Consider the following 8,460-nt stretch of genomic DNA (forward strand, 5'->3'; position numbering starts at 1 on the left):
ACCATCACTACTGAGGAAATTGAAACTGTAATGAAACATCTGCCCAAAAAGAAAAGCCCAGGCACAGATGGATTTCCTAATGAATTCTTTCATATCTTTCAAGAGGAGCTACTACCAATCCTAGCCAGGCTTTTCCATAAAATTGAAAAAACAGGAACACTCCCAAACAGCTTTTATGAAGCCAACATCACCTTGAAACCTAAAACATACAGAGATGCAGCCAAAAAAGGAAATTACAGACCAATATCGCTGATGAATGCTGATGCAAAGATCTTCAACAAAATCCTGGCAAATAGGATCCAATTCATCATCAAGAACATAATACACTACGATCAAGTAGGTTTCATCCCATGCAAGGATGGTTTAACACCCGTAAATCTATCAACATCTTACACAACATCAACTAGAAAAATAAAAATCACATGATGATATCAATAGATGCAGAGAAAGCATTTGATAAGGTCCAACACCCATTCTTGATCAAAACTCTCAGCAAGACGGGAATGGAAGGAACCTTTCTCAATCTAGTTGAAGCCATCTACCACAAGCCAATGGCAAATATTATCCTCAATGCAGAAAAAATAAAAGCCTTTCCTCTAAATTCGGGTACAAAACAAAGCTGTCCAGTCTCACCACTCCTCTTCAACATAGTACTGGAAGTTCTTGCTATAGCAATCAGGAAAGAAAAAGATATCAAGGGAATCCAGAACGGAAAGGAAGAAGTCAAGCTCTCGCTGTTTACAGATGACATGATAATCTACTTAGAAAACCCTAAAGACGGGCCTGGAGAGATAGCACAGCGGTGTTTGCCTTGCAAGCAGCTGATCCAGGACCAAAGGTGGTTGGTTCGAATCCCGGTGTCCCATATAGTCCCCCATGCCTGCCAGGAGCTATTTCTGAGCAGACAGCCAGGAGTAAACCCTGAGCAACGCTGGGTGTGTCCCAAAAACCAAAAAAAAAAAAAAAAAAAGAAAACCCTAAAGACTCTACCAAAAAGCTTCTTGATACAATAGACTCATATAGCAAGGTGGCAGGCTACAAAATCAACACACAAAAACTAATGGCCTTTTATACACCAATAATAATAGGGATGAGAAGGAAGTCAAGAAGGCAATTCCATTTACAATAGTGCCACACAAACTCAAATATCTTGGAGTCAACTTGACCAAATATGTGAAGGACTTATACAAAGAAAACTGTAAGCCCTGCTCCAAGAAATAAGAGAGGGCACACGGACATGGAAACACATACCCTGCTCATGGATTGGGAGGATTAACATCATTAAAAATGTCAATACTCCCCAAAGCATTATACCGATTTAATGTGATCCCCTTAAAAATACCCATGACATTCTTCAAAGAAGTGGATCAAACACTTATGAAGTTCATCTGGAACAATAAACACCCTCGAATAGCTAAAGCACTCCTAGGGAAAAGGAAAATGGGAGGCATTAATTTCCCCAACTTTAAACTGTACTACAAAGCAATAGTTATCAAAACAGCATAATATTGCAATAAAAACGACCCTCAGATCAGTGGATTAGGCTTGAGTTCTCAGGCATCCCCAGACATACAATTACCGAATTTTTGACAAAGGAGCAAGAAATCCTAAGTGGAGCAGGGAAAACCTCTTCAACAAGTGGTGCTGGCGGAACTGGTTAGCCACTTGCAAAAAAGCGAACATAGACCCCCAGTTAACATCATGTACGAAGGTAAAATCCAAATGGATTAAAGACCTTGATATCAGACCTGATACCATAAGTACTGGCACTCAAACTATGGCCCGCGGGCCGCATATTGTATCTGTATCTGTTTTGTTTCTTCACTGCAAAATAAGATATATGCAGTGTGCATAAGAATTCGTTCATAAGTTTTGTTTTTACTATAGTCAGACCCTCCAATGGTCTGAGGGACTGTGAACTGGCCCCCTGTTTAAAATGTTTGAGGCCCCCTGCCATAAGGTATATAGAACAACACGTTGGTAAAACAGTCCATGACATTGAGACTAAAGGCATCTTCAAAAAGGAAACTGCACTTTCCACACAAGTGGAAGTAGAGATCAACAGATGGGAATATATTAAACTGATAAGCTTCTGCACCTCAAAAGAAATTGTTCCCATGATAAAAGAGTTACCCACCGAGCGGGAGAAACTATTCACTCAACACCAGTCAGATAAGGGGCTAATATCCAAAATATACAGGGCACTGACAGAACTTTACAAGAAAAAAAAAACATCTAATCCCATCAAAAAATGGGGAGAAGAAATGAACAGACACTTTAATAAAAAAGAAAAACAAATGGTCAAAAGGCACATGAAAAAATGCTCCTCGTCACTAATCATTAGGGAGATGTAAATCAAAACAATAATGAGATACCATCTCACACCAGAGATTGGTACACATCACAAAGAATAAGAACAATGAGTGCTGGTGGGGATGTCGAGAGAAAGGAACTCTTATCCACTGCTGGTGGGAATGCCATCTAGTCCAACCTCTATGGATTCCTCCAAAATCTGGAAATTGAGCTCCCATTCGACCCAGCTATTCCACTTCTAGGGAGTCTGACTTATATAAACTCACAAATATAAAAATTATACCAAACACCCTGTCAGACTATAAATGGAAAATCGAACACCTGGATACTAAGCATGCTGCTCAACAACAAATACTAAACAGGAAATAAAGAAACAGAGATTCCTTGAAACAAATGATAATAAAGAAAAAAATTGCCAAAATCTATGAGACAGAGCAAAAGCAGTAATTAGGGTATAATTCACAGTAATAGAGGCCTACAATAAGAAAGAAAAAGCCAAAATCCAGAACATAACGGGACACATTATGTACCATGTTTTGTGAAAATAAAACATCCTGTGAAAATAAGACCTACCGAATAGGTTTCCTGTGGGGTGAAATCCCCCCAAAATAAGACCCTTAGGTTCTCTTTTCTATTTGTAATTTGTCATAAACAGGTTGTTAGGGCCCCCTGCCTGGCCTCTAGCAACGAGTGACGTAATGGAGAGTCATAGTGCTGTACAATATATAATTAATAAATTTCCTTTATTTTCATTTAACAGTATATGTATACCATATTCATCATTGAAAATAAGAGATAGCATGAAGGTTAGCTATCTGCGTTTCATGCAGAATGTCATTAGTTCGAATCCCAGCATCCCATATGGTCCCCTAAGCCCACCAGGAGCAATTTATGAGCATAGAGCCAGAAGTAACCCCTGAGTGCTGCTGGGTGTGACCTCCAAAAAGCAAACAAAAAAGAAAAGAAGACATGTGATGAAAATAAGACCTAGCACATCTTTGGGAGCAAAAATTAATATAATACATTACCTTATTTTTGGAGAAAGTGGTTATATGAAGACCAAGAGCAAAAAAACCAAACATAAGCTGAAAAAATTAAAAAAAAAAAAAAAAAAAACAGAGCAGGGGCCAGTGCCATAGCACAGCGGTAGGAAATTTGCGTCACATGCCACAAATCTGAAAGCACTTTGTTCAATCCTCAGCACTCCATATGGTCCCCTGAGCCTGCAGGAGCAATTTCTGAGAGTAATTCAGGGAGGAACCCTTGAACGCCACCAAGTGTGATCAAAAAAGGAAAGCAGGGGCGGGGCGGTGGCACTAAAGGTAACCTTGCTTGCGCTAGCCTTGGACGGAAGACGGTTCGATCCCCCGGTGTCCCATATGGTCCCCCAAGCCAGGAGCAACTTCTGAGCATTACCGGGTGTGGCCCAAAAAGCAAAAAAGCAAAGCAAACCAAAAAAAAAAAAACCACAGAAACATAGCAGAAATCAACAATATAAAAAAATGAAATATTAGGGAGACCAGTTGATGAGTTTTTTAAACAAACAATAAATACGATAGACAAACTGCTGGCAGACTCACGAGAAAGAAAGGGAAAATTCAAATAAATTAAATCAGAAATGAAAGAGGAGAGATTACTACAGAAACCCAAGACATCACAAGAGCTTATTTTTCCTTCCCCAAACCTTCAGAGCTTATTTTGAACAATGGTGTTCAGTTAAGCTAGATAACCAAAAGTGTACAGTGGTGGGATATTGTGACAAGACTGAATGACATGAATGCCTCACCAAGAATACTGCACCCAGCCCAACTCATGTTCAGGTTGGAAGGAAGAAGACATAGCTTCATGGATAAGCAACAGCTCAGAAACTTCACAGATGAAAAACGAGCCTTAAAGGAAAAACTGAAAGGTTTACTCTAAGACAAGAGACCAACAAACACAGCAAACTTATCAACAAAGATGACATTAAATCCTATGACAATCATCTCCCTAAATGACAATGAACTAAATTGACCAATTAAAAGACAAGAGCTCTTCCAAGACCTCCCTGCCGCAAATCTTTACCAATCTCAAGAAGGTCAGGGGCTGTGATGGAAAGGTGCCTGGGAACCCACACACCACAAGAAAAATCCCAAAAGACAATGGGAAAACCTAAACTTTCAACGTAAGTCTAAGACCTGTATTACACAATCTCCTTACCAGCTTATCCCCAAAAGTGAAGTAGTCTCTTGCATCGCTTAGTTCCTTTAATTACTTTGTTAATTCAGTTTTTTAAAATGTTTGTTCTACATATAGATAGGTGAGCACATATATTTTTATTCCTATTTTTATCTTTTTTGGGTGTGTGACCTGTTTCTGTTTCTTCTCTTTCCACCCCCAAATGCACCACAATATAATGTAGCACCATTTCTCCCTGCAAAGGCACACTAATAAAAGGGGAAATCCTACGTATTAAAACGAGCTCTTATCTACTAGGGATAAGAACTCATACTTGTTTACAATACAGGGATATCTCCCACTTTGAAAATATGTCATGTGGACCCAACTTAGACCCCACGTGATTAGACACCGGAGTCTATAGTTAATCCCATGACAATATACTCCAATGGTGGAGAAACCCCATATCTCTTAGGCCAAGTGAATTCCTTTTGAATAACCTCAATATTTACTGTGCCATTGCAGGAGGGAAAAGGCAAAAAGCACAAAACATTTTTTATTTTTTTATATATATTATTTTTTAAATACTCATTTTTAATTTTTTTTTAATTTTTATTTACCTACCTACTTCTTGTCGATTTACTTGTTTTGGTGTGCTTATTGAAGTTGTTGTCCCCATTTAGATTTACGTTTTTCCTTCTTTTCTTTTCTTTCTTTATATGCCCTGTCATGTTTTTTATCTCAAGACCATGGCTATTTTTGTGGTGCTTATCTTTGTTATTGTTGGAGTGCTCACTGGGTATTTGACACTTCTTTTTGTACTGTTGGGGAGTTTAACCTTATTTTTCTCCTTCGTCTCTCAAAACGATGATGAGAGCCTCTAGAAGGATTCTGCCCATTTTTGTCATATTAGACTTTTACCCGAGTTTATTACTTTTCTCTTCTTCAAAACTTTATAGCTCTACAAGCACACATCAGGAAGGAAAAAGGGGCATACCTGAATAACTTAACAAAAGGAACCAAAATTAGGGAGACAGAAAATAGCAAAGCTGAAAGCAGAAATCAATGAAGTGGAAAATCAAAAAACAATCAGAAAGATCAACGAAAGCAGAAGATAGTTCTTTGAAAAAATAAACAAGATTGATAGACCATTAGCAAAACTCACAAAGACAGAGAGAAAAACCTGATAACCCATATCAGAAATGAAAAGGGGTGGGCCCTGAGAGATAACACAGTGGCGTTTGCCTTGCAAGCAGCTGATCCAGGACCAAAAGTGGTTGGTTCAAATCCCGGTGTCCCATATGTTCCCCTGTGCCTGCCAGGAGCTGTTTTTGAGCAGACAGCCAGGGGTAACCCCAGTACCGCAGGCTATGGCCCAAAAACCAGAAAAAGAAAAAAAAATGAATAGGGGGAGATTACGACAGATATTGAAGGGATACAAAGGGTAATCAGAGACTACTTTGAGAAACTATGCTGCTAAACATGAGAACATAGAAGAAATGGAAAAACTCTTGGAAACTTATATCCTTCCACATTTAAGTAAGCAGGATGTAGCATATCTAAACACCCACATCACTACTGAGGAAATTGAAACTGTAATCAAACATCTGCCCAAAAAGAAAAGCCCAGGCCCAGATAAATTTCCTAATGAATTTTTTAAATCTTTCAAGAGGAACTACTACCAATCCTAGCCAGGCTCTTCCATGAAATTTAAAAAAATGGGAACACTCCCAAACAGCTTTTAAGAAGCCAACATCACCTCAATACCAAAACCAGACAGATGCTGCCAAAAAATAAAAAAATTACAGACAAATATTCCTGATGAATGCTGATGCAAAGATCTTTAACAAAATCCTGGCAAATAGGATCCAATGCATCATCAAGAAAATCATACACTACGACCAAGTAGGTTTTATCCCAGGAATGCAAGGATGGTTTAATATCCGTAAATCTATCAATATAGTACACAAAATCAACAAGAAATATAAAATTCACATGATCATATCAATAGACGCAGAGAAAGCATTTGATAAGGTCCAACACCCATTCTTGATCAAAATTCTCAGCAAGACGGGAATGGAAAGAACCTTTCTCAATCTAGTTGAAGCCATCTACCACAAGCCAATGGCAAATATCCTCAATGCAGAAAAAATAAAAGCCTTTCCTCTAAATTTGTATATAAGACAAGGCTGTCAGCTCTCACCACTCCTCTTCAACATATTACTGTAAGTTCTTGCTAAAGCGATCGGGCAAGAAAAAGATATGAAGGGAATCCAGATAGGAAAGGAAGAAGTCAAGCTCTCGCTGTTTGCAGATGACATGATACTCTACTTAGAAAACCCTAAAGACTCTACCAAAAAGCTTGTAGAAACAATAGACTCATATAGCAAGGTGGCAGGCTACAAAATTAACACACAGAAATCAATGGACTTTTATACACCAATAATGATAGGGAGGAAAAGGAAGTCAAGAAGGCAATCCCATTCACATTAGTGCCACACAAACTCAAATATCTAGGAGTCAACTTGACCAAAGACGTGAAGGACCTATACAAAGAAAAATATAAAGCCCTGCTCTAAGAAATAAGAGAGGACACACGGAAAGGGAAACACATACCCTATCATGGATTGGCAGGATTAACATCACTAAAATGGCAATACTCCAATACTCCCCAAAGCATCATACAGATTTAATGCGATCCCTCTAAAGACACCCGTGACATTCTTCAAAGAAGTGGATCAAACATTTATGAAGTTCATCTGGAACAATAAACACCGTCGAATAGCTAAAGAACTCCTAGGGAAAAGGAAAATGGGAGGTATTACTTTCCCCAACTTTAAACTGTACTACAAAGCAATAGCTATCAAAACAGCATGGTATTGGAATAAAGACAGACCCTCAGATCAGTGGAATAGGCTTGAGTTCTCAGAGATCATTCCCCAGACATACAAGGACCTAATTTTTCACAAAGGAGCAAGAAATCCTAAGTAGAGCAGGGAAAACCTCTTCACAAGTGGTGATGTCAGAACTGGTTAGCCACTTGCAAAAAAGCGAACATACACCCCCAGTTAACATCATGTACGAAGGTAAAATCCAAACGGATTAAAGACCTTGATATAAAACAGTCCATGACATGGAGACTAAAGGCATCTTCAAGGAGGAAACTGCACTTTCCAAACAAGTGGAAGCAGAAATTAACAGATGGGAATACATTAAAATGAGTAGCTTCTGCACCTCAAAAGAAATATTGCCCAGGATACAAGAGTAACTCACTGAGTAGGAGAAACTATTCACCAAACACCCATCAGATAAGGGGCTAATATTCAATATATACAGGGCACATGAACAGGCATATTAATCCAAACAAACAAAAAACAAAGAGCTCAAATCAAAGCAGTAAGGAAGCAAGGAAAAAGCACCTTAAGTACAAAGAAAGGACATATGAATCAAAACTTATCTCCCATTTGAAACAATTCAGGGAAGAAAAGGAGGAATGACATCAATTCTACTGCATAAGAGAAAATTTCAACCTGACGATCACTATCAAGTGAACCTATTATTTCCATGGGAGGGTGGGTCAAAAACATTCTCAAACAAGAATTACTCCTCAGAATATAGTGCTAAACAAACCAATTTGCTTTTTGTTTTAATTTTATGGAACACTTCACAAATTTGCATGCCATCCTTGTGTAGGGGCCATTTTAACCTTCTCTTCAAATTTTAGTATGTGTGCTGCTGAAGGGAGCACATAACAAACTCATTCTAAATTAACTGCTCAAGGAGCAATTACAAAATCCAAATCCCCAATTGTAAAAACAGTCCTACAAATAAAATGGCAAATAGCCTTTTCTGTCAAAAGTTTCCTTAAATGTCAATGAACTAAAGTCTCCCATCAAAAGGCAGAGTAGCGGGTTGTATCAGGAAATAAAATCCTGTCACCTGATGCCTGCAGAAAATATAATTCAAAGTTCAGGATAGACACAGGCTCAA

At 38.4% G+C, this 8,460-nt stretch overlaps 1 pseudogene; it reads right to left on the reverse strand.

Annotated features, from left to right (window-relative positions):
• Nucleotides 1-8,118: 8,118 nt before the first annotated feature.
• On the reverse strand, nucleotides 8,119-8,218 carry LOC126000649 (uncharacterized; annotated as a pseudogene).
• Nucleotides 8,219-8,460: the final 242 nt, after the last annotated feature.

The sequence above is a fragment of the Suncus etruscus genome, assembly GCF_024139225.1.
Source record: "Suncus etruscus isolate mSunEtr1 chromosome X unlocalized genomic scaffold, mSunEtr1.pri.cur SUPER_X_unloc_5, whole genome shotgun sequence".
Classification (NCBI taxonomy): domain Eukaryota; kingdom Metazoa; phylum Chordata; class Mammalia; order Eulipotyphla; family Soricidae; genus Suncus; species Suncus etruscus.